Here is a 25,577-nt window from a genome sequence, read left to right as displayed (position 1 = left end):
GGAAAAAGCAAGATTTTATTAACACTTGTGAAATGAAGAAAGGAAGCTGTCAAGATGTAGGTTAAGAATGCTAATCCAAATACTACAACAAACTTGCCACCATTCTAAATTCTCAGCTACCCCAACTCATTGTCATATTAAGCATTTTTATGCACATTATCAAAGCTGAATAATGAACCTGCAACATTAACTACGATAGAAAGTGTGCATTTTTTCCTTGATTAATGCACACTGGAAGAGATCAGCTTTGGTACATTAATCATTTAAAATGCACTTTATATTTTCATTTTTGTACTCTACAATGTTACAGAGTCTTCAGTCACATTATATCCTACCTAGGCTGCTGATTCTTTTAAATGTGTACTTTCTTTCCCCAGAGTGGCGACCTGTAAGTAGTTGGTGTTGTGCTGCTAGACATTCTGCCTTACCAACTGAGGACAGAAACATTTGCCAATGCAGAACTGACAAGGCAAAAAGCCTTGGTCCCACAAATGAAAGGGGGGAAAAATTCAAATACACTGTTGATTACACAAAAACCCACACACAGTGGCTGGCCTTAAAAAGGGAACAATCTTGCATAAATTCTGGGTACAAAAAGGCCCAGGTCAAGTGGTTTTTGTCTCTGCAGTGAAAAGCAGGGAGAAGTTAAGGCACAGGAGATACCTCCCCAGGTACCCAGTGCTGTGTGCCGACCCTGTGGCTGCTCCTGCATGTGCAGAGAACAGGCTGGGGATGGGACAGGAGGGGAGTGGAAGCCTTCTCACCCCTGTAGTTCTGCATTCATTGCCTTTTTTTACAGTGCCTCTCCCACCTGTCACAAATATTTCCAAACTCCGTATTTTATTTTGTTATGCTGAGCATGCAGTCTCTAAGAATGCAAATTTGCCAATAGCCAAAATCTCTAAGCAGCTTTGAGTACCTAATCTCTTCTCTTCTGTATGTCCACTTAGAAATTAATGCTGCTGGGCTAGTCATTCTGGGCCAAATTCTTCTTGCCTTATAAATGCTGAGTAAAACTATTCACAGTTTGCAGCACAACTCTTTACTGTGAAACATACACTCAGCTGAAGTAAGAGCATGTGAATCTGGCTTTCTAGGCTGATTTTTTAAAAAAGTGTGCACAATTATAGCTCAGTGAGCCAGCCCAAAACCTTAATAGATTGAAGTCTGGCTCTTTCAGCTTCCAAGCAGTGCAGGATGCCCACTTCCCAGGCTCCAAGCATTGAGTTTGATACAACTCCAAGTTGCAGGGGGTAGAAAGAAGCAGAGGTTAGCAGTGCTGCTTTCAGCTCTGCTTGCGTGTTCCAGTTGGCATGCATCTTGTTTATGAGGTAGCTAAGGGTGCCAATGCCAACCGAGAGGAAAACAGAATTTAAATGCAGATTGAGAGAATGACCAGAATAAACCTTAATGGAAGAATAACATGCCTGTTCCAAATAACTGTTCAGCAGTATTACTAAAGACACTAATTCCAAGAAGGGGCTTGAGAGGGGCATTTCTGAGCAATTATAAGGTTTTTTTATATCTCAGCCATACTGCCTACACATGCATCAGAGCATGGGGTTGATGGTCAAACTTAATAGACTGCTCTAAGATTTGTAGTTGAATGAGGAAGTTTGTGTATTAAAGAAAGTTATGGAAAGGCCATTTCATGGAGGGGTTTTCATAGTGATGCTGTTGCACTCGTCTATCTCTTGTTATCTGCAGCAACTTAATAAACAAAATCAACTGCTTGGAAATGTTAAGCCCTTTGAAAAGGTTTCTTTGGGGTAGGCCTAGCTGCTATCTTTGTTATATTTGAGGAAAAACTTTTTGCCACGCAGGGCAAATTTTCTCAAGTCATTTCATCAAAGAACATTTCCCAAAACAACTAATCTCTGTAACTGCCATCTCTAGAAAATTTGTTCCTGGCCCGCTTATTTTGCAAGGTGATGTATGCAGGTATTTAAAAGCTAGCTGAAGGATTGCAAGAGGAAAAGGGCTCTTTCCAAGCCTCATGACTCTGAGAAGTTACAATGAAAGAAAAATATTCCAAAAGTACTTAAAAATCAGCTCTGACAGCTTGCACTGGTGCTTTTGCACAGTCGTTGTGTCACTGGAGTAACTGCGATGCCTCTGACAGCACATTTATTGTTATGATTCTAGGAAATGCATTAGTTTAAATGTGTCAGTGCTCTCAGAGTTATTTGCATAGTATTTTCCCTTCTTACCATTGTAATTTCTTTATTTTCATTTTAGAGCTGGGGGAGGAGGGTGGAAAGACTGGATATGCATTGTCAACTAATTTAATGAACTGTCATCTATCCAGTGAGTTTACTGAAGAGCCTACAGAAATGTTAACAAATGGGATGTCACCAGAGCCACAGATGCTCAGGTAAGATCAAACCCTTTATAAAACATGCACATGCATGCACACAGGGTGGTACCTATGTATATATGCATAATAAAGGTTCTTTCTTCCTCTCTCACCTATTCTTTCATCTTTCCATAAGTGAGAATTGGAAGTTATTTTCATAAAACCTATCAAATCACACCCACATTTTCCCAACAAATCATAGAATCATAGAGCTCTTTGGGTTGGAAGAAACCTTAAAGAACATTTAATTCCATCTCCCTCCAACTGCCCTCCAGTGAGCAGGGATGCCACCCACTAGATCAGATTGCTTAAGGCCCCACCCAACCCAGCCTTGAACACTTCAAGGGATGGTGATGCCTGGCTTGTCCACTGAGCAACATGTTCCAGTGACTCACCACCCTCTGAGTAAAGGACTTCTTCCTAGCATCTAATCTAAACCTGCCCTCTTTATTTTTAAAACCATTGTCCCTTGTCCTGTCACTATTTGTCTGTATAAAAAAGTCCTTCTTCCTCCTTCTTTATAAACCCCCTTATGGTACTGGAAGGCTGCTAGGAGGTCTCCCTGAAGCCTCCTCTTCTCCATCTTGAACAACCCCAACTTTCTCAGCTTGTCCTCATAGAAAAGGTGCTCCAAACTTCTGATCATCTTAATGGCCCTAACAGGACCAAACAGAATCTTTTTGGAAGAAATACAACATGAGATAAGCCAAGGATTCAGAGTTTTTATTTTAATTGACCTGAATCAGGTTGGGTGTTCTCTCCTACAGTTTTGTTCATAATCCTAAATTCACAAGAGAGAGTGGAAGAACAGCTTTTATTTCCATAATCACCATGATGTGAATCTTTCAGCAAAACAAAAACTCAGAGTAGTTCAGACTTCTTTTCATATAATATATTTCACATTTCTAGAAGTATCATACTCTAGAAGTAAATACAGAAAGTTTAGTAACTCAAGTCTGAATCCAAGCAGACAAAGTCAATGAGTTTGATTACATTTGTAGGAAGTCTTAGTTTTTTCCCAATTTGTAGGAGCTGTGTAGACTAGATGCAATGTGGAAAATAAGGGATTTTTTTGTAGACACCAAGAATACAATGGGTACTGACTTAATGCTTGGGCAAAAAGATCATCAGGACCCAATAAAGGCTTACAGGAGTGGGAGAAGGTTTGCATGCTTTGCAGATGGGAGACTGTATTGCCCAGCACTTACCTCTCACTGACTCTAGAGACATAGAAATATTGAGATTACCTTTCCCCTTATAGGTTTTCCTGAGCAGAAGGACTCCTTGTTTTTCTTATTTGTAATAAAAGGGAACATAATATTTTCTGGCAAAAGGAAAGGAATCAGGTTTTCCTCTTGCTTTAAAAGCATTCACAGATTTATAGCGGAAATGACAGGAACAGGATGTATTAACCATATGACCCCAGCAGAATGAGTCTACGCTCTTGGCTGATTTAAAAGTTTATCTCTGTCCTTTGAACAGCCACAAAGGGTCAAGTCTTGGTCTTGCTCAAATCAATGAGATCTTGACTAATGACTTTAATGGCTTCAAGACCAAAGTTTTGAGCCAATACTCATAATCAAATAACAAAGCACAGCCTATAGTATGAACCACTGACCAAGGAGTCAGGCTAATTGTTACCCTGCATCGTTTCCTTTCTAATCCTGTACCACATCAGTCACATACTAAGAAGCTCTTTTTTGTTTAATTAAAAAGCCTTTCCCAGTTTTCCCAAGCTTCATGGTCTGATTCATCCAAAGATTCCTACCTTTAAAACAGGTGAGGAGTGAGGCAAAGGCATAGGTAAGTCTGCAAAGACTACCTTCTCACCCATGATCTGTGGGAGTGCCCCTGGCAGCCTGGGTCTTTTATATAAAAGCAATGGTGCAAACTCTGCTGGACATCCAATCTTGTATTTTCTTGAACTGACAGTAGTACTAAATGATGGCACATCAATGTCACCAGTACAGCTTTCCCAGACCCTCTTAGAATATCATCCAAGAAACGGGAAAGTTTACACTGTAAGAAGATGAGTATTCACTGAAACCAGTTTCCAATTTCTGTTCAGTACTCTGAATTTCTGAGGTCTCTTAGTGTCCTCTGTTGATTTTCCTGTATTTCATTTCTTTCTTTTAGCCAGTTGTCTACTTTATTACAGCATGTAATGTAGCATCTTGCAGGGTAGTGACAAAAAATTATTTAATCTGAGGAAATCCAGTCTCCTTGGATCCTAGAAAATGGAAAGAGCCAGTATTCTCCAAAGATTTCTTTGAGCTGAAAACACACCCTAAATTCTGTGATTCATCCTCGTAGCAAGAACCAAGGGATCTTGGGCTTTTCAGGATAAGATCAGTTTCTGAGAATGTGCCTTCCATTTATTGCTCATTGGCACCTTGAAAAAGCTGTAAGTTTTGCCCTTTTCCCATTTAAAAGGAAAGGACCTTGCTGTTCTGTATACTTTTGCCTTGTTACAAGACTTGCAGCTTATGTGCCTGACTTGGGCCCCTTCAGTTCCTAGACAATTTTCTTCACTGACTATTACCTGAAATTTTAGGTTGCATGTTAGCATGATCATTTGCTTCTCATGAGACTGTAGCCTGCCTTCATGTGGGTTTTTTTGGCAGTATTTTTCCTCTTTTTTTCCACCACCTTTGTTTTTGGCTTTGCCCATCCTTATTACCTTTAGAATGTCTTCAAACACACACCCCAGGTGCATAGCACTTCCCCAGCATGATCTATAACCATTACTGCCATTCCATGGATCTTGTTACCCAGCCAATTTTATATCCAATTGAGTATTTTACTATCAGTCCCATACTTGCTAACCTTATAAATTAATCTGTTATGTGGCACTGTATCGAGAGCCTTTTCAAGTCCAAGTAAATTATGTCTCCTCCTTCATTGCTGTCCACTTTCATTGCCACTTCCTCAGAGAAATGAATCAAGATTGTTAAGCATGACCTCCTTTTTGTAAATCCATGCTGACTACCTCTAACCAATCTATATCAGATTGATATTAAATCAGGACACAGACTCAAATGGGGCTTGTTATATAAATGCAACCTAAGGTTGCTTCATGTGGAGATGAGAGATGGGAATCACTTATACACCTGTACAGCTAACAGGTATGATGGTTTGCCAATAACTTATCAGTGGCCAGATCCCTCCCCAGAGTCTCAACCAGAACTCCCCTGGAGAGAGAAAAAAGCTTTTATCTGCATTTGCCTAGTCTGTTTCTGTTGCAGAAGTGAATGTGATCACCAACTAGTTCTGCTTTTATTCATCTGTGATTAAGTCTAAATCACAAAGACATTGCAAAACTCTAATTTTCAACAGAATGTTGTCCCTCAGCTTTTGAGAGAGCTGTATCTGCATTGCCCAACATGTATGTCAAAAGGCAGCATGGGCGTTGCTTTCTGTACAAATGCAGCTAAAGGATGCCAAGAGAATCTCCCACCTTGGCCAAGGTGCTGGAGAGCGTGGGTGCTATGTCAACTGCAACAATTTTCCCAATATCCCATTAAGACATGGGATCTTGCTTCCCATGAAGCACGTGGCTACTCTAAATACACATCACTACTGACTAATGTCAGAAAAGCAAGTTTTTCCTCAGCAAGAGGTGGGGTCAGGGACTAAAAGATGCAGGAGTGTGAACTGCACCATGTCTCCTTGCTTGCTTGCTGGGGTATGAAGTTGGCAGCCCACACAAGCAGGATGAGGAAAGAGGCTCTCAGCAGTGAATCCTGGGAGCAGTTTAGGTATAAATTATGTTTTACCAGCTTTTCTACCTCAGTGACTGGAAATACCTCCCTCAATAATGTAAGCATAGTGATGGTCTCTTCAGTTTGGGAGGAGAAGGCAAAACGATCCCAACATTCTGTCTTGAGCTTGTTTGACAATATGTGCATCAAGCACACTGAGATCCAGAGGAAGTCAAAGGCATCCCTCAGGAAGCTAACCTCTGGCCTTCTGCCTCATAGGACACCCAAAGTGCACCAAGTGAACATTCTAATCTACACCCCGTGGAGGTTTATTGCTTATATCCTATATATACACATATGGCTCCCTTCAAATCAGAAATGTGGTAGTCCATGTATGGTGGGAGAGATTTGCTTTGGGAGAGTTCAGCACAGTCAGTGCTTAGATATTCTGGCAAACATCCACTGAAACAAAGGAGAGAGGCCCCCCACCCCACCCCCAACAGTTTGGCTTGTGTTCAAGGCCTTGACCCTGTAACAGCCAGCACAGACATGCTCAGAAAAACAACTTGCAGACACAGTAGGTCAATACAGAAAAGCATAACTTAATGATAAGGGTTATAAGGGTATAAAGAAATAGTTGGAGCATGTCTTCCCTGTTTGGAAGGGAAGATTGCTCATGTGCTTTATGATGCAAGAGTTCTGAAAAGAAAGTAAGACTATCATGTACTTCTTATACAAATATTTAAGCAGAAAGGCAAAAAAAAAAGCCAATCATGTTGCTAGAGTTCTCATGTTCCCACTATCTGATATCTGCAGGTAAAACATAGTCTTGTCATTGGCATTAGATACGTCACAGCTACATGGAGTCCCACAGTCAAAGAAACATGGTTTAATATCAAGTGCACCACTTAAACTCATATATACAACCCATGTTGCCTAATATCTTTAAAGGAGCAGCTGTTGAATAAGTATAGAACTTAGAAAATATATCAGATATCTGACAGCAAGTTATATAACACACCCTTCCAGCAGAAATTATACCAATGCTTTTCTAAACAAATCTGGTCATAGGTGAGAAATCAGATGATGGTAAACCTCCCTTCTGATGGTAAAGCCCTGTTGAAACAGTGACCTTGCTGAAACTAATGAGAAGTCTGCTCTATATAAGCACAATTTGTAGAGTTGAATCTTAGACAAATTAGGAACAATAAAAAGTGAACCAAAAATGTAAACAAAACCAGCAGCAACCATCATTTGTCATGTAAGGTTTTGCCTATTATTTCTGGCATACTTTTGTGAGTAAATAATGAAGTTTGGATCAAAAGTACCTTTTCATTACTGTTTTCTCTATGTTGCCCTGCAGCAGATGAGTTGCACTTACAGGAATCCGCAGTGCACTTCAGAGAAAGCATCTAGGAGAGAAGAGGGTGGGAAGTGACATTTGAGATAGGAGATATCATTTAACTTCATCATTAAATGTCTGCAGGACATTTACCTTCTCTGCTTCTTTGTATCACAGCTCAAACATCCCCACACACCAAAAGTCATCTGGCTCCCCATGATAAGCAGGGAGTCACACCAGCCAGACAGCTTGAGCACTGAGTGGCAGTCACAGCAGGGCGACACAGGACATGGAACTCCACCACACTCCTGCCTGCATACATCATTCCTGGCTGGCAGTGTTAGGGATACACTGACTTACATAGGTGTGAGCACAGCACAAAATTTCTAAATACGCTTTGGGCCCTTAAAGTAAAAATCAAGTTGCTTAAAATATGAAAATTCATATTACCAGAAATCGTATCCTGAAAACAATTTGCCCAAACTTCATAAAAATTAACTTCAATATTGGCTTAGTACCAAGTTTAAAAAGGAGAATACAAAGCTCAAAAACTCTTCTGTTACTTTAAGGCATAGTGCTGAGGTGTGAATTGCCTCAAACATGCACCACTTCAGCTACATGATGCTGCAACAAGATGCAGGACTTTTTCACCTATTCATGTGTTCATTTCCATCACTAAAATTCATGTTCCAATGCCCACAAGAGGAGGTTTTTTTTTTTTAAACTGAATTAAACCACTGCAATATTTTAGACCTTTGCTTTGACCATGAGCACAAACCTTCCTTTATTACAGAGACTACAGAGGGAAAGATATTTCCCCATAGTCAACCCCCTAAGAAGTGAGAAATCTAAAGTGCTTTCTTTGAGAAGGCTCAAAATATCCTCTCCCCATCTATTTTGGTCAGGTCCAGAGGTCAATAAAACATTCAAGAGAGCGATACATAAATGAATCTGACAAAACAACTACTTGTAATTCCCTATAAGTGTGTTGTGATACTACTTAGTAGTGCTGCTGAGTAATGATGCTGCTGCTGTTTGCAGCTGTATCAGCATCAGTAGTGATGTGGTGTATTGTAGTAATAGTATCACTTCTACTATGCCCCAGTAGTGATAGTAGTGGTAGAAGGATAAGTTCAAAGTACTTGCTGGATTTTACTTAGCTGGGAATGTTTGCTTCCAACTTCCTTGACCCTCTCTGCTTGCTTTTATCCATTTTGGTCACTGATAGATTCATTTTTTCATTTGTGCACAAGATTCCACACTGTCAGAGGTTAGCAAAGTAGGCAATTCGGAGTCTTTATGTTAGAATATTATTTGTCAGTTGACCTTGCAATACTATAATTTAATAACTGCATGTGACACCAGCATTTAATACTCTGTCTGGGCTGACAGAAAAAATTCAAGGCACAAATCAGTAACTGTCCAAGGGCCTGATCACCACGAAGATGGCTTGCCTTTTCATGCCATGCCCAAGCTAATGCTGCCCAAAGAAATCTGCATAAGCTCTCAGGCGGGGTTCATCATAGTGGGTCACTATTAGTTGCTTTATAATTTGCCACAGTAGGAACTTGACAGCCTTGTAAGGGGCATGCAAGGAGCTTTTCTTTAGTTGTCTCAAACACCTGATAAATGCTATATGATGTTATATGTCAGAAATAACATTTTCTTTGATGATATGGGTGGGTCTGGGAATCTCTGCTCCATACTCTAAGAATATGTCCCAAACCAGGGCTCAAGGAGTGCTGATCACTAACTCAAAACAGTACCACAGTGTTAAAAATAATGATAATAATGATGAATGGTAGCACAGTCTTATTCATAATTGTTCATTACAACTGAAATCTGATTAGATCTTCAAACACATCCCATCCATATACCTGACAGCCCTCTGCTGAGCTATAAAGGTGAGTGGCGCGTGCTCAGTGAAGCTGACCCATACAGTGAAATGGCTTATGAGAAATGATGATATATGATGAGAATACAAAACTTGATAATGGGTTTGTTTATTGATTGCAACTAAAATTCATGAACTGTGAAGCTGGAAACTGCACCAGAGGGAATTGGTCCAAGAGGACATTATGGGGGGAATAGGAGAGGGAGAAAGAGAATGTATTACATGTAAACTAAGTTAAAGGTTGCCTAAAGGCTTCTGATTCCACAAGCAGAGCCTCTGAGGATAGGATCTGAAAGCCTTTAATGCTACTAAGGCTTTGTCAGTAAGATATTTGCATATTTTGCCTACAAACCCAAAATGCTGTATTAATTCATTTTTATTTACCTTTCTGCCACTTCTAAAAGAAACCTTGCAGAAAGCTATTAATGACACTGCTTCATAAGAGAAAATTTTCAGAGAGGCTTTGCAGGTAGTGACTGAAGGGGGGGAAAAATGTGTGTCAAATTTAGGTTATTAACAACATAATCCTTAAACAGACAGTATCTCAAAGACTAATTCATCTTCAAATTTGTCTGTAAAAACAGCATGATCCTTCACTCTGTGTGCATGCAAACTTATATTGCATGTCTTTTTTTTCATCATGTTTACTAGAAAGCAAAGAAGGGCTGGTGGCTGGAAAATAAAATTTTGCTATGGCACCTTCCATTCAAATTCAAGTCCCTTTCTCCACGTCCACCAGCAAAACCAACAGACAAGCAACTTTCTCTCACAGACCATGTGCAAAGCAACATGGTAGCACCAGAGGTGAGACTGATGTATTTTGTTGTAAGTTACACAATATTTTTTGCTTAGTGTAATAACACCAGGTTCTTCCTGGACAGAGCTTTGGGCAAGCTAAATGAAAAGCAATTGCTCTTAAATCTGTGGCTACAAGAAATCAGGAGTCCCATTTAATACAATTTTAGCAGCATGATTTTTTAACCACAGTATGGTGAAAGGAGTCTTGACCTTTTTCCTACTTAAGCATAAAGACCTTTGTGCCTTCCCACACTGAGAGAAAACCTTTTTCTCATGTGAATTTATAATATTTGGTACAAGCTTCTTTTAAGCTTTCCTTTTGTTGGAGGTACATTTTTCCTCCCTCTACTCAGATCCTTTTAAGTTATAATTTATTAGAGGTTTACCCTTCCTTCCTGTGCTTTTCTGTTCTGGGTGTTCTATTTATAGTCTTTGTAATGTCAGAATTGTCTGAGGAAAAACACAGAGTCATATATGTCACCAACATAAATGGCCCCCATTGCACTGCCCACTCCAGAGCCACAGCCTTTCGGGGTGCCTCTCAGCCCTGCACCTCACGGACCTGGGCTGGCAGGGAGGGCAACAGGCAGCTGTGGCAGCAATGACACCTGAGTGGAAAGGCCTCTTTACAGCAGTGGTCTAGGAAGGCTTGCATGACTCTGAAAGGCTACAGTGAACTGCAGTTATATTTGTTCTTCACAGGTGCTGTTTTGTTTTCTTGGGGTTTTTCCACACAAAGTGAGGAATCATTGCATCTGGAAAATTACAAGTTCTGCTCATGCCAGTAGCTATTTCTGGAGAAGCAGCCCTGTGACCATTAATACAGTTAATTAGTAGCAAACCCCAAAGATGTTTCTTAGATCATGGTACAAAGAGATGGTAGAGAAAGAAAGAAAAACAAAAGTCTAGGTAGGTGTCTTCAATATTGGATATTCCCTAAACAAATTAATATGAGGGAATTTTAAAAAATGCTCAGCAATGTAAGGATGTCACAGAATATGCTGAGTTAGAAGGGACTCACAAGAATTATTTAGTCCAAATCCTGGCCCTGCACAGGAACATCCCCAAGTCACACCCTGTGGCTGAGAGTATTGTCCAAATCTTCCCAAACGCTGCTAGGCTTCCTGCTGTGACCACTTCCCTGAGGAGCCTCTTCCAGGGCTCAATCTTCAGGGTGATGAACCTTTTTCCTAATATCCAATCTAAACCTCCCCTGACACAGCTTCAGGCCATTCCCTTGGATCCTGTCACTGGTCACCACAATCAAGAGATCAGTGCCTGCCCCTGCTCTTCCCCTCACAAGGAAGTTAAAACTGCAGTGAGGTGTCCCCTCAGCCTCCTCCAGGCTGAACAGAGCAAGTGACCTCAGCCACTCCTCATATGGCTTCCCCTCAAGGCCCTTCACCATCTTTGTTGCTTCCTCTAAGCACAGGTGCTTGACATACCTTTGAAAACCTGCAAAAGCTCTGTGTGACAGCATCTTTTCCTGCTGTGTGTTGCCCTGGGGGTGTCGCAGGACAAGATGCCACAGTGGAGAAATCACCTGTGGAAACAGGCTTCTCCAATGTGCCTGTTCACTGGGTGTGCAGGAGTAGTGTCTGGAAAGGTCTTTTGTGTTGACATTCACACCCTGCAGTTCTAATATGACAATTAGTTTATAATACTTTAATATATTTTTTATCTAATTTAAAGTTCAGTGCTGAAAGAAGATTAGCCATATAGCTCAATTACTTAAATGCTTAAGACTCTTCTTACACACCAAAGAGAAGGCAAGTTTATGTATCTGAGCTTTAATGCCCCATGATCATTCCCCCCTGTTCCTTCAAAAACAGCTGCAAAACAAATAAATTACATGAAACATTCAGGGCCAGAAACTCTTTCTCTTTGCTGCTCTTCAGAGGTCATTATCAAGGTTTAATGCTCATTTGCAGTCCAGTAAGACAAGCAAACCACAGACATGGTTTAGTGGCAAACACAGTGGTACTGGTTGAACTCAGTGACCTTAGAGGTAATTTCCAACTTAAATGATTCTGATTCTTTGACCTCCAGATATCTGGAAAACTTAGTCTGGAAGACCATGTGTCTAATTAAGTTGCCATTCAAGTCAGTAGTTGCAAACCCAGTCATTCAGCCCCTTGTCCCTGAAGGATTGAGTGCATCTGCTTCCAGGTGCACACGGGATCATCAGGACTGAGATGGGTCCAAAGATGATTATCCTGGTTCTGGGCATCTATGTGCCCACATCTGTCATCTACTGCCTTGAAAAAGGGCAGGATATGTCTTTGCTGCTAGTGTATTGCATGTTGTTCATGATCATTTTAGTTTGGGCAAATCGCCTCCAAATTTGTTCTCACCCAACTATAGTTCTATAATGCTTGGCCTACCATTTTGATCACCAAAATACACACACTTCTCAAAAAAATACATCTGAGCTTTTTGGTTTTTCTTTATTTTGTTTTGTTTCTATTTTTTTTCAACAAGATACAAAGATTCACTAGAGATTTAACAACTGCAGTAGAAGCACTGAATCTATACCATAAGCAAAAGTAGAAACAACTAGAAAGCTTCCTGGATTTTGTAAAATGTTAATAAAAATAAAATGGTTCAAAATAGTTGTCTAGTTGTCAAATAACTTGCTTAAAACTACTCTTTGTTGATGAACAGAATTATAGTTGAAGTCATAGCTGTCCAGTGATACCACTGTGTTTCATTTTTACATGGTTTTACGACAGTTGCTATTTCTGTTTCTCTCTTCAGTAAGAGAAAGAATTCAACAGAGAGGGAAAAAAGTATATATTTTTTTATAAATACAGGTGTGACAGATATAGCCAGTACAAACTCTGTCTTAAGATTTGGCCTCTTCCATCTGCAAAACTTTATGGAAAAAGAAAAAAAAACTAATTTTGCTATAATATTTTCCAGAATAATTACTTCATCTGCTAGTAAATTTATTATATCAAATGTCTTCTTATTTATATATATTAATTGTTTCTTAAAGGAGCAGTAGTAAAAATAAGAAGAGGAATAACTATATGCAATTGCGATGTCTAAAGAGGAGACATCATATTGGAAAATAATTAGCTATTCAAAAATGATCACATTAAACTTACTCTGTATAACAGACTAAAATATGAGCTATTTTAGGCAATCCCCCTGCTCCTGTTACGACATAATTTTGTATACATAGGTTCCTAATTTTAATTCTTTTCCTGTGGGTAACAATGGTGTTATTAAGGTTAATATCACTTTATTTATTTTAATTATTTAATTTATAATGTCAAAAATAAAATTGAAATGTACTCACACTTGTAAGAGCTTTGGAAATCATGCAGCAAGATTTTTTGAGACCTTTTCTCCTGTTAAATTTCAACAACACACACTTACCAATTCCCTTCTAGTGGTTCCTTTCAGGGGATCAGCTGCATTAATTTAACTCTTCTACTGTGATTTGTAGTTAACAAAGACGACACCTGGAGATAAAAGGAGCTTGATGACCGATTCTGCCTTTTGCTATCATTTGCTTGGTCTGAAGATAATGGTGGCAACACTGACAATGTTTAAAAAAAAATAAAAATGAGGGGTACTTCAGATTAGCACTCTAAGAAATACAGGACAGGGTGGAAGATAGAGGTTGTTGAGGGAAAAAAGCTGAGAAAATATGTCATCTTTGAAAAAGCATATTTTTTACTTAAATTTTTTTCTGTTGGCCTCCAGTCCAGATGCTTGCCTAATTCAAGCAGCCAGTCCAGCACTACACTATCACCACTATCCCTATGACGGCCCACCACAACTTTCAGTTCTCCACACTCCTGCACCACCCTCATCTTCCACCCAGCAGCAGAAAGGATCATTCAGCTGGTCAGATTGCTGGTGCCAGAGGCCACGTTGCACAGGAAGCAGAAGGGTAGGAGACCTGCAGTGCCTCTGCACCCCTGCACCTGCTGGGATTGAAATATTCTTGTCCAGACATGGGATCTGTGTGTGCATGTGCACAAGTCCCTGCATCACCCTACCTTTTGCTGCCTTGTGCCTCAAGTGGCTCTGGGGAACCCTGTTCCCATGGGAGAGACATCACTCAATAATAATGTGTGCCTCGCCACATAAATAGCAAAGAAGCACCTCAGTCTAGTTTCCAGAAGAAGTTTCTTTTTTTTTTTTTAATAATCTAGGATTTCTAAACAGCAGGGAAGCAAAGGACATTATTCAGTCCCTGAAGAGTAATGAAAAATATGTGGCTAAAGTACAACATACTTTAGCTGAAAAACTAAACACCTCAGCATGCACATAAGCATCATTTAAAAAATCACGTAAATCTGCACATGATTTCAAAAGTGCCCAAGTTTCTCAGGATGGGTTGCACTAGAAATGTCAGGGGAGGGCTGGGAAATTCCTCAGCCAGCCTCCAGGACCTGGGAGACACATTCCACTGCGGGCCACTCTCTCAGCTCATGTGTGAGCCTGAGGAGGGAGGGATATGCCACATCCCAACAAGACAGGGCTGCGTGAAGACTGCCAGAACAGTCCCATATATCCAGAAAGCCCTTCATGTTTGCCTCTCCACTGCCTGCAGCTCCAGAAGAAGCTGAAAGAAGCATGCCATACATTTTGTGACTCTGTGGAGATTGGTGCAAGTATCATCATTTAATATCATGGGAAATAAAATAAATCTTACACACACACAAAAAAAATATATAGGTAAACAAAGGAAAAAGGAATCTTTTTGTAAAGCATCAGAGCATCTCAGATACATTGCTGTGATCTAGAAGTTATGAGACATTGTCTAATACAGTTTGTACCACTTGGTGGCAACACTTCCATGTTTGATTTATTGAACTTTTCTCATAATCTTTTCTTCTGATACTAAAAAGGACAAGTGTAGGCTCTGGTATGTGCAATTAATTATTTCAGAGAATAAAAATAAAAGGTTTGAATGGCTTTGGTACTACATTCTGTCCAGGACTCATACTAAATTATTTTCAATATTACATTGTTTTATGTCCTGAGACATTTCTAATAGGAAAATTTCACATTCCTCAGGCATCAGTGAGAAGCCCTGTACAGCAATTTCATCTTAAATACTGGCAGAAAATAATTTTTTTCAATGTGCAACCACAACCATGACAGAAAATGTTGAGGAGCTGCTTGCAGAGCACCAGGTGCTCAGGAAAGAGAAGTTAGATGGCTACCACTGTGCAGGTTTCTCCACTGCAGGTATGTTTTAAGACTGCAGGTGAACAATTGAAGGGCATTCAAGCTGTAGTCTTGCATGGTGCGCAACAGCCAAGCCATGGCTCACTCTTTGTAGCTTAAGTTTGATCTACAAGACTCATTCTTCCAGCAAAGATGCTCAGTGTCCCCACCTGCCCAACTGTGGGCACTCCACTAAACCTGATAATCAACATCATTAATGTCAATAATTTCTAAATTAAAGGATGTGCAAACTCAATGGCATTGGGTTCATATACCTGCAGTTTGTGGTGTCCTGTTCTGCCACCTGTCTCTATGCTAACATGCCACTCTAAGGCTATCAAGGGCCAGGCAGGATGACTTTGGGGTAGCAGCCTGAAGTCACTCAGTGGCCCAGGGGTGGTACAGAGGATGGGGATGCTCCTGGGTCTCTGTTGACAGTCACGGGTGTATTCTGGGTAGAAAGCAGGACACACACAACTGCAGGTGAGGCTCATGTGCTGCAATAGCCTGCAGGAGTGCTCACCAGCCCAGACCATGCTAGTCCCAGCAAGAATGGGGACAATGCACATGGCTCTGTAATGACCAGGTGACTGGACACGATTTAGGAATGCTGAATGTCTGCAATCATTATCAAACCAGGCATCAGCCAAGTGAATAGAGCACCCAGGCTGCTGCTGGCTTCCCTGGGTCCTCTGCTGCATTTCAGCTTCCCTCAATGACACCCATAACTACAAGCTCCCTGCGAGACATAGGATTTTAAAAGGGTTTTTAAACAAATAGGTTTTTCCACCCACATTGAGCCTGTAGCCCAGGTTGCACTCGCACTACAAGGAGCCAAGCGTGGATGGCTGTGCTGGCAGCCAACTCCTGCTCCACACACAGGTTCACCTCAGCAAGACAGAAGAGGCATTAGATCAGTCAGACACACGGAGATCCTGGCTCTGGCACATATCCTGTCACTGCAGTCATAGCCACCAGGACAACCCACACAGACCCAGCCCTTCCAGCCCCAGCACTAACCTGTTGATTTCCAGTGCAGACATGCAAAGGGAAGATTTCTGAACTGCCCTTCCAGGGCACTGTGAAGGGAAGGTTTCTGAACTGCCCTAGCCTTCTAATTTACCCAAGTGCTAAATCAACACTGGTATTAATTTATATTGCTGATAGCTTGAGCTGAGTGAGCATAAGCTTGAGCTCAGCTGGAATGTGCTGCAAGAGCCAGATCTGAGTGTCTGTGCAGGCAGAAGCCCGCAGAGCCAATGGGAACCAGGCGGCAGGGCAGGCAGGAAACGGGCAGAGCTTTGGAGGCAAAGGCATCAGGTGCAGGAACATATCAGGGTCCTGGGAAGCAATATCTCATCAGCCTGGACTCCCTCAGCCCAGCAAGCTGAGACTCATCATGGCACTAGTGCAGTCCCTGGCAAGGAAACACTGCCTGGAAGAGGCTGGCAGCTGCCTTCTGCCCTTCAACAGATGCTGAAATGGGTAAGGTCTCACCAGACTGCTGCAATGCCAGCTCTCCAGCAAAGTCTGCCAGCATGGTGAGGGACAGACAGGTCCCGACCATCATGGCGCAAAACAGCTTCCTGGCTCACAGCCAGACACTCCTGAGCAGCACCACGTGCCCAGGGATCTCTCAAACACAAACATACAGTGGATGCCATGCACACGTCTACATAGGGGGTGATTCTAAAAGAGCCACATTAATATATATCTATGGATCTGTGAAATATACATACATACATACATACACATCTATATATATAGATATATATATATAGGGATGGGATGTGTCACCCAACCTTATCACACCCAGGAAACCAGCTCCATATTTCCTGCTCTTTAACATTTCCATCACTGCTACCACAACATCCTAGACTGGGCCAGAGCTACTTGGCACAGGTGAAGAAAAACACATTCTTGCAATGCTTGCAAAACTTTCCCTATCTCACATGGGGAAAGGTGAACAAGTGGAAAGGCCACCCATCCCAACACCTCCCAACTGGGGAGGTTGCTTCCCTGCCTGTGCTGCTCTTAACAAGGGCAGCCACATTGAACACCTCTCTGAAGGTCACCTTCTAGCCCAGGTGAAAAGCAGACACCCAACACTGGCAGCTCTCATACACTACAGAGCTTATCCTGGAAGTGTTTCCTAAGCTGCCTCATGAGCTCAAGACATGTTCCTCCAGCAGCTGTGAAGCCGTGGCCCACAGTGAATTCATGCTGTCTGCTGGATGTCCATGGAGTATTATCTGTTCCAAGTCTGGGTGGCCATACCAATGACACGGTCATGGGGTCATGAATCCATCACAAAGAAAGCAAAGCAAGGGATCTCACTGTGCAGGGGGTGTATGCCCTCCTGCATGGTGAGGGCCGTGTTCACTGCTTGGCCAGTCCTCTCATAATGCCCTGGGTCACTGGGATGCTGTCTAAATCAAGGAGCACACGCTGGCAAACTGGAAGATACTGCTTTGGGCAGCTCTTCTGTTCTCTCCACAACTCCAGTCTCTCCTGGGTTTTGCTGCATTTTGCCAGTTGCTGCCTAAAACTAAGGCTTGCCTTCTTGCTTGTATTTTTTTTAAGGGCAGAAAATGAAACAGTATAAAGCACAACTAAAATCACATACATGGCAAGGATTGAGCCAAAAACCCTCTTTTGCACATATGGATGCTACTACTTCCACTGCAAACTGGGAGAGTGCTGAGCAAGTGAAATGACAATTAACATATTTTGCTTGACTTGTGTGTACTTAAGTCTGGGATAATTTGGCCCTAATGGTAAGCAAACACTTTGAGTTCCCTTGGGATGATGCCCAATCCTGGGCTGTTTTCTCAATTGCTCCAATGGTCTCCAAGACATACCCCTACTTTCTCCACTTGGTGCCTGCACTGTGTTTAAACTGGATTGATTTAAATCTCTCTGCCCTGGGAGGAAAGAAGCTGGTGCCCATGAGTTTGATTTCTCCTTCTTGCCTAGGAGACCCATGCAGAAAGGGGGTTCCACCTCATGCCTGTTAATTACTGCCCAGTTTCCCTAATGATTCTGTAGCTGTATTCAGCTCTATGTAAAGAAATTTATTAAATAATGGGGACACTTTACTGAACCCATATAGACCTTCTGGGCTGTGCACCAACAATTTAGCACTTTTAATGAGAAATACAAGCTTTGGATTACATGGGATTAATTTTTAAGCATTTCTTTGGTGCCCAAGAGCTGCTGGTGCTACGCTTCGAGATGGCGCCAGTGTCTGGCAGAGGTGGTGCTTGGAGATATGCCTTCAAGGGAGTAGAAAGAACAAGAAGCAGGGCTTGGATTCAGTTTGAGAGAAGCTGGGGAAGAAGAAATCCATCTGAAGAACTTTTGATAGTATGCAAAAAAAAGCCTAAAATAGTTTCTATTGCAAACTTACAGGAAATAACCAAGATCAAGGCCTACCATGGGCAGAGGAGAGCCTGCAGTCCCAATGTCAAACTCTGCTGAGGGTTCCATAGAGCCATCCCCATCCCACATGGCTCATGCTTTTCTTGGATCACAGAATTTTCTGAGTTGGAAGGGACCCACAAGCACCACTGAGTCCAACACCTTAGTGAATGGACCATTCACAAGGATTGAGCCCACAACCATGGTGTAAATAGCTCCATGTCTGACCAACTGAGCCAATCTCAGGGCCACCAGGAAAAGCAGTTTGTGAGCCTCCTCCTGCGGCAGCAAGGCCTAAGCTGTGCAATCCTGGGACGCTGTGGCAGATGCTGCATTTTCCAGGCCTGAGCAGGACTCTCCTGAGAATCTGTAATTCTCAGGAATTACAGATCTCAGTCTGTAATTCCTGAGAATGGGAGGCCTCATGCCGACCCTACATCTGCAGCTCTGCATGTGTCCCAAAGGCACTGAGGAGCTTCAGCCTGCCCCAGGAGCCCTTACAGAAACCCATTATGGGGTTGCTGCTGCAGAAGCACAGGGCTGGGTGATAAAACAGCTAATCTTCAGAGCTGGAGTGCTTTTATCTATCTATTCCTCAACTCTCCGGAAACAGAGCATAAATGTAATAGCACAGAAACCTTGAAATCAGCAGTGGGCACAGAAAATTGAGACATTGAGCCTTAAGATGGCAGGGGAGAAGACTCCTCTGTGCTGCTGCACAGGGTGATGCTGGTCAGGGTGCTGGCATGGGTGCTCTGGCCAGTGGGGATGGCAGAGGGATCCATCTGCTCAAAACGCCAAGCCAGCCTGGGGAAGGCATGCCACCCCCCTGTCCTCCAAAATGGCCTTGTCTACAGCTTATGGTCATGATTTGCTGGCAAGGGGAATGAAAGGAAGCTGAGAGTCCAACAATTTTCATGTGTTCCCTGGGCACAGTCACAGACGCTAAGCAAAGGAAATGCAACAACAATAAAGGGAAAATGTTTAGCTTATGATATTAACATGTTTATAGCAGCAACAATATATAGGTTCCAACCTTATATAAAATTTTGATGAACTGCCAGTTTTAAAAGTGAAAGAAAAGTTTACAAGAACTACTCATGGTATTTAATATTAATAATAAACACATCTATGCTCAAGGACTGATATTCAAAGTGGTTGAATTTATGAGCACATTAGTTAACTCGAGTCTTTTCAGATATATGAATTAATGACTCAACTGAGAATCATTTAAAATATACTTGGAAAGCAACATGAATTTGCAAAGGGAAGAAAATGTTTAATGGCTGTAGCAAACACTGACTTTCAGACATATGCACATTCTTTTCAATCAGAACATGAACTTGTGAAGAGAGTGGAGGCTCCTGCCTTTAAAACCATATGCCCCCAAAAGCTAACTTCTGATACCCCACTGTATATTTCTTCATAATTGCCTTTTCCCCCCATCCAATATTATTTCTATGAGTAGTGAATGATTGAAGATTACCTATAACACATTTCCTAGGAAACAGAGAACCCAACCAGCTTCATGGCTATTCTGGACAGGAGGGGACATTGCTTCCTACTATATCTCTCGAGTCTAGATACAAAAGGGCAGCACATTTAGGATTGCAATTCTTGAATTTGAGACAGAAATAAGAGGATGGGAGGAATGCACAGCTTTAGGTTTGGATAACAAAACAGTGTAACCTCCATGAACTATCTTACAGCAAGAAGTTCAAAAGGAGATACCGATGCCTCATTGCTGTGGAAAATGTGGGTTCAGCTCTTTGCTGCCCAAGAAAGGGAGGAGTGCTGCTCAGCACAGAGCAGTGCCAGGCAGCAGGATCCTCCTGAGGTACGTGCTCACCAAGCCCAACCGACTGTGCAGTGCATGCCTATGGTAACTGCAAGTGCATCTGACAGAAACAAAAGGGCTGGGAGAACAACTGCACATGGCAGGCTTGGGCTGAACTTCACTCTTGGGGAAGGGCAGCCCTGGTCTAGTCCTGCAAAAATGCATGGTAGTGGCCTCTATAACCTTTACTGGAACAGGACAACCTCATACCTCTTCCCTTCATGGGATACCTTGACTATGTAAGTTCCAAAATAATGCTAAGACACCATGACACAGAATATGTAATTTAACCTGACTGGTCCTTACTCATTGCTCCAAGAAAAAAAGGAAAGGGAAAAAAAAAAAAAAAAAAACTTCTACTTACATCAGTCCTGGCAGACATTTCTCCAACCAAATCATCTTTGGTAAGGGCAAGTCTACAACATCTTCAGATAGTCTAGTGGTTCAGCATCCCAGCCATAAGAAAGCTTTTCCCAACAAATAACTTGTAACTTCCTTGCACCAATTTTATCCCATTATTTGTGTGTTATGTATCACAAATATTGAGAACTACTTATAATGCTTTTACCTCCTTATAATGCTTTTACTTCCTCCTTCATTTGTCTTCCCACTCTCCTTGTCCCTGGAAGGAACTGTACCGGATCTTTTAGCTTGTCGTCACAGATTATAGTTTGTAGGTCTCTGATCATACTTATTTTTTCCAGTAGACTGATAGGGGAACATTTTTTCCCACATCTTTCTTAAAGACAGAAGCCATAATATCTGAGTTCACACAAATTTCCTCTTGAATCAATGAAAATATATTAATTCCCTCAGAAACGTAACAACTTAATGGGTTCAACAGAAAGGTCACACTCCTCCCTCATCGCGTGGACATGCTGTGCAGCCTAATACTGAGGATCTTCTCCTGTGGGATAAATGAAGCCAGTCTGACTGTCCTTGGGTAAGCCTGGTGTCTGACCTTTGGCATCCTGCATCCATGCACTGACAGACAGGGATCAGAGAAGGGTAGAAAGGGCAACTCCTCTCCCTCCTGTTTTTGTCTCAGTGCTGGCTTTGGCTGGGGTAGCTCATTTTCTTCACAGTAGCTGTTCTGGATCTGTGCTGAACACAGGATTAATATAATACAGAGAGGTTTTTGTTATCACTGGGCAATGCTCATAAATTTTTCTGCTTTTTGTACTGCCACAATGGAAAGGGATCTGGGGGCGTGTGGGAGACTGGGAGGAGACACAGCCAGGACAGCTGACCAAAAGCGATATTCCAGACCATATGACATCATGGTCAGTATATAAAGTGGGGGCAAGAAGAAGGAAGAGGAGGGAATTTGAAGTGATGGTGTGTGCCTTCACAAGTCACTGTTACACTTGATGGGGCCCTGCTCCCCTGGAGATGGCTGAACACCTGCCTGCCCGTGGGGAGCAGTGACTTAATATTTTGCTTGGTTAGTGTGCACAGCTTTTGCTTTCCCTTTCCCCATGTTTATCTCAACCCATAAATTTTCAAGTTTTTACCCTTTTGATCTTCACAGTCCAGCTGGTGGGGGAGTGAGCAGCTGTGTGGTACTTGGTTGGTGGCTGGGGTTAAACCACAGGTCCACAAGACACAGGCCTAGAAGATTTGTGTCCACTCAGCTCTGCCTTAGGCAGCTCTTGACAAACTAGCAGGAGATCTGCTGGTGCTCTGGGAACTCTGCTAAAATAAATGTAGATGGCTGTGGTTGTACGCAGGAGGTTGGGAAGCTCCAAATGCAGATCTTTGGCATGCAGTGTAGCACTTGGGTACCCATGGCCACATGGTTATTACATTTTAAAGAGCTGAGCTGTTTAACTGATGGTGGCTCAGGTTCCTCCATCTCATTGGCCCAGGAAGAGACCCAAGCACTGCACTCGTACAATTTGCATCCAGACCACAGTACTCACTTGGGTCCATCATGTGCATTTATGCAGCAAAGGGAGCTAAAAATAAAGTAATCAACCTTTCCCAAATCAAGGAAAGATATTGCAGGTGAGAATGAAGAGAGTAGAAGCTAAGTAGAAGGCAAAATAAAACAGGTGAAGAAAGAAAAATCATAATTTTCTGTATTGACATTTGTTTTCCAACTAAAGACATAATTATAATTATCCCATAGCAAGCCTTGGCTACAGAGAAAAACATTTTGTTGGGAACTAATTAAAGAATTATCCAGTATTTAGCTTCTCATAGATAAAGGAGCATAAGCTTTGAAACAGAAGTGTTTGCAGTATGCTTTTGAAAACTCTCTGAAGACAGCTGAGCTTAAGTCTGTTAAGACTCTGACAATTAAATGTCTGTTCTGATGTCTTTTTTGTTTCCTTCCTTGATTTTTTTTCTTCTTATAAAAGAAGCAGCTGGTACCTCTTAACAGCAGGCATTTTCTCCCTTGCTTAGAGCCGGGGAGGGGGGCTGGGATGTTACCATGTGTCACAGTCATGAACACAGGTCATCCACTGAACCACTGTATAGAAGGGACAGGTGTCAAAGCTGCCATGAAATACAGTGTTTAGTGAATTAAAAGCAACCTGCTGGCACTGCATGCCACATCAACTCCCCAAGACTACATCCTAACCAGACTTTTCCCAGGCACAAGGTGGATCAGTACCATGTCCTTGACAGACAACCTCTGGGTGCTGCAGAGGAATGCCAAGTCCCTTTTAGGAAGCTAATCAACTTCTTGGTTCAGCAAGAGGGCACAATGACAGTAACCATTATCTCTCATCTACTTTAACTGAACATCATGTGCCAGGGAAAGGATAACCCATCCTGAAGAGGATGCTCTGCTCTGCTCCCTCTACCCAGGGAGCTGTGAACCCCTGTAACCAAAAGTGATTTTTCAGAGCTCTACTAGTTTGGACTACAGGGTCTTTCTTTCCATGCTTCTCACCAGCCCCACACAGAGCAGGGTTTTAAGAGCCAGTTACGCTCTTGACTCCCCTCCTGTCAAATCAGGTCCAGGGTGTTGGCTAAGCTCAGGGATCAAACTCCCTCCTCTCTAGCAGGACTGTGGGTGCCCAACATGCTGGCATTGACTCTGTTTGCTGCCAAGTAAGAGCTGCTGTTGACTGCCATTGACCCAGTGTGGTAAATAAGCACACATGCATATTAAATTATCTCTGCTTTCTACATAACAGATAAAAACTCTATGCCTTGTGGAAGATGATGAGAGTTTTAACCAACTCTCTGAAGCAGAAGTACTCCATGGAGACAACATTATGTGGGAAAAGGGAAACAAGTTTTACTAACCTCTCTTCCACTGTCATGCTCCTTTGCAATTTTCAGTGCAACCTCCAATATCAGATGCATTCTCAAGAGTCATGAGAATTGTCAGTGCAAATATATTTAGCCATATCCCTTTGGGTAGGTGGGGGAGGAAAGAAACCCCTAAATAGCTGTAAGATAACAATTACTGCAAACATATTTGCTTAGAGAAAGTTTAGTCAGAGTTCAAAGTCCTTGGCAGCTGGATGGCCAACAGCCAGCTTCTTCTCAAGCTGTCCCTAGAAACTTTTACTCTTTGAGGAGCATGCTCAGAAGAGAAACCCCTCTGTTTTCCATAGGTCTTCTCTCTATGCACTAAGAACTCCTCAGTCTAAAAGAAATGCTTTAATCAATGGTAAATTATTTAGACATCTCTTCCCTCTCTAAGAAAAAACCGCCACAAGTCAAATTCAAGCCCTCCATGATAGAAACCACATTTCATATAGGAAAAGGGAAAATCTCACTCTTTGTAAGATTGTAAAGGAATCAGAAAGTTCACAGTTCTACCAAATGAGTGAAAATACCCTGGCTTTCATTCAACTGCACTGTTAGTGGGAGTGAGGAGAAGTCTCCCACAGCCACAGGAGAAAACTGTGAGATTCAGACTGGAAAAGTAGCTGTGGGAGGATGTGAACACTGTTAAAAATAAAACTTATCAGACAACAATTGAATCATGAGAATGTTATCTGGTTCAACAGGAGCCTGAAAACAAATGGGCATTTCAAGAAGAGGGTCACTAGCAAGGTAAATAACTTCAAAATAGCAGGAAGTGACCAAGAGAATGTGTGCCAAGCCAAGGGCAACAAAAAAGGTCTCTCCAACCCCAGAAGACAGTTGTGGATACAGATTTCAGTGTCACCCTACATGCAGCTGCATGGCACTGCACCCACCCCTTGCATCCCTGGCCACAGTAAGACACAAGACTAAAGAGATATGCACAGGACAGTGTTTAACATGACCCAGTGTTTATTGACTCCTGCGACATATTTTTTTTATAGTAACAGGAACACAAAATGTGATGTGTGGTAAAATACTACTGGGGTTTCTATATGAATCCAATGCAAAGTGCCAGCATTGTTGACCAGCATACAACCTGACAAGAGAAGATGTAGTCATAACTCAGTCTCAGATATCTGCTGGGAGTACATCACAGTCCAAGTAGAACTAGTCATTTGCCTGCAAATAGACACATTTTCTTCTAGATGCAAGTGGTGTTAGAGCCAGCTATTTTGCAACACGAAATACATATAATATATTCCAACATTTTAAAAAACACATAGGACTAAAACTGTTTAAAAATAGAAGGGAAAAAAAGAGTGGGACTTTTTAGACACTATTTTGTAGAAGTCATTCTTCATAGAACCAGAAGTAATCTAGAGAAAAAGATTTATTAGAGACTACTTTGCTCAAAAGGCCAGTGCTCACAGGTTTAAGAATAAAAACAGTCTTTTGATTTTCAGCACTGTCTCCTGGCCTTTTTTCCTCCCTGCACAACAAAAACCTCCTGTTGAAAATTGCAGCTTAGTGGCTCTGCACATATTTCCCATGCAATTCAAAAGGCAACCATGTTTTTTAGAGTCATCAAAAACTTGCATGACATGACGTGCATGTGCAGCATGAAATAATGAAGGCACATTACCTAAAGATTAAAAAAAAAAAAAAAAAAAAAACAACAACCAGAATTTTTGGAGGATTCAAAGTAAAATACCTTAGAGAAAGGTATACCTTTTCACAACTGGCTGACAAGTGCTGTTTAGCTATTT

This window comes from Lonchura striata, chromosome 6, assembly GCF_046129695.1.
Source record: "Lonchura striata isolate bLonStr1 chromosome 6, bLonStr1.mat, whole genome shotgun sequence".
Lineage (NCBI taxonomy): Eukaryota > Metazoa > Chordata > Aves > Passeriformes > Estrildidae > Lonchura > Lonchura striata.
This window is presented reverse-complemented; position numbering follows the sequence as displayed.